This window comes from Cystoisospora suis (genome assembly GCF_002600585.1).
Source record: "Cystoisospora suis strain Wien I chromosome Unknown contig_4715, whole genome shotgun sequence".
NCBI lineage: Eukaryota > Apicomplexa > Conoidasida > Eucoccidiorida > Sarcocystidae > Cystoisospora > Cystoisospora suis.
This window is the reverse complement of record NW_027157507.1, coordinates 1-1,211: the sequence shown is the minus strand read 5'-3', so window position 1 is coordinate 1,211 and position 1,211 is coordinate 1. Positions and strand designations below refer to the sequence as shown.

Sequence of the window (1,211 nt, the reverse complement as noted above, 5' to 3'; positions counted from 1 at the left end):
GGTCCAACCCTGGGGAAGGGAGTTTTGTCGGCTTCGCATGTAGAACATCACCAATGCTTCTCAGATACACGTCCGAAGATTAAACAGGAGAAAATAGCCGTGCATTTCCACATTGACAATGAAACATGTGACGGGCTTCTTCCGAGGGTGTGGTTCGTTGCCACAATTGATTCCCTCCTCCCCCCCAATTATACCCAAGAAGCGTAAAAACCTAAGCCGGAGGGTTTCGACCTAGGGAAAAAACCACCCCTATCTACTCTATATCGTAACGTAATTGATTTTAATTGAAGAATCTCCTAATCTATAAGGCTCTTTCGCCGAGACGTGGAGCACCGCGTTGTCCGTCAGCCGGTAGCTTGTGGGTCATCACTCGTCAGTGTCCGCCGACGGCATGGAGACGACGTCTGGGTTATCCGCTTTCGATGCATGCCTTAACGTGTTTCGTGGTACATCTACCAGGGGGAAAGAGTACCTTTCTGCGACTCACTACAGGAGGCCTCATTAAAACCCTCTGCTGCAGCCTTTCCGTGCGAGAAACCTGAACTGCATCAGTGAAGCAGGAAAACCCCTGCTGCATGCTATTGGTATCGATACCTAGTGTGTGTCTTCAGTTACGGTGTGCTTGATGGTCTTCGTATGATTCGCTGTACACTGAGCTGCCTGCGCCCCCGGCACCAGCAACTACACCGCAGGTCCGCCAGTGGTCCAACGTCAACAAGGGCTACTCTGTCTCTTACCTTCAACACCCTTATTTGTTAGCCAACACCAGCTGAAAAATTCTAACCAAACTCTCCTTGGGGACGACCGGGGCTCCGCTCTCGCCCCTGACGATCGCTGGCTTCCACAGGAATGTCGAGTTCCGCCTATACAACGGGCTGCACAGTTCGCACTGTAACTACGCACTGATCGTGCAGCTTGTCTTCACGAAGAATAAGAAGAAAAATGCTTCTCATTTTTTTTTCGTTTTCCTCGATGTGTCGTGTCCGACGACCGAGGTGCCCGCGACACTTCGCCTGCCGAGCAGGCCCAGCGCCTCCCCGCGGCGGTCGCACGCGCGCAGGCGCCGCGGGCGTCCCTGGTCAGCGCGTTCAGTAGTACGCTCTGGCCGCCATTTCACCGAGCCCTTCACTGACTCGGATTCTTTCTCCGAGTATTAGCTTCCTAGTTTTAGCGATGTGCGCAGCTGCTCATGGCGGCATATCAGCCCACCC

At 53.4% G+C, this 1,211-nt stretch overlaps 1 protein-coding gene across 1 annotated transcript in view; it reads right to left on the bottom strand.

Moving 5' to 3' along the window:
* Window positions 1-500, bottom strand: part of CSUI_008416 (importin-beta n-terminal domain-containing protein) — a 15,685-nt gene extending 15,185 nt beyond the window's left edge. The window contains exon 1 of the mRNA XM_068068549.1: window positions 1-500. This exon is cut by the window's left edge and continues 673 nt beyond it. The gene's annotated coding sequence lies outside the window, so the exon portion shown is untranslated.
* Window positions 501-1,211: the final 711 nt, after the last annotated feature.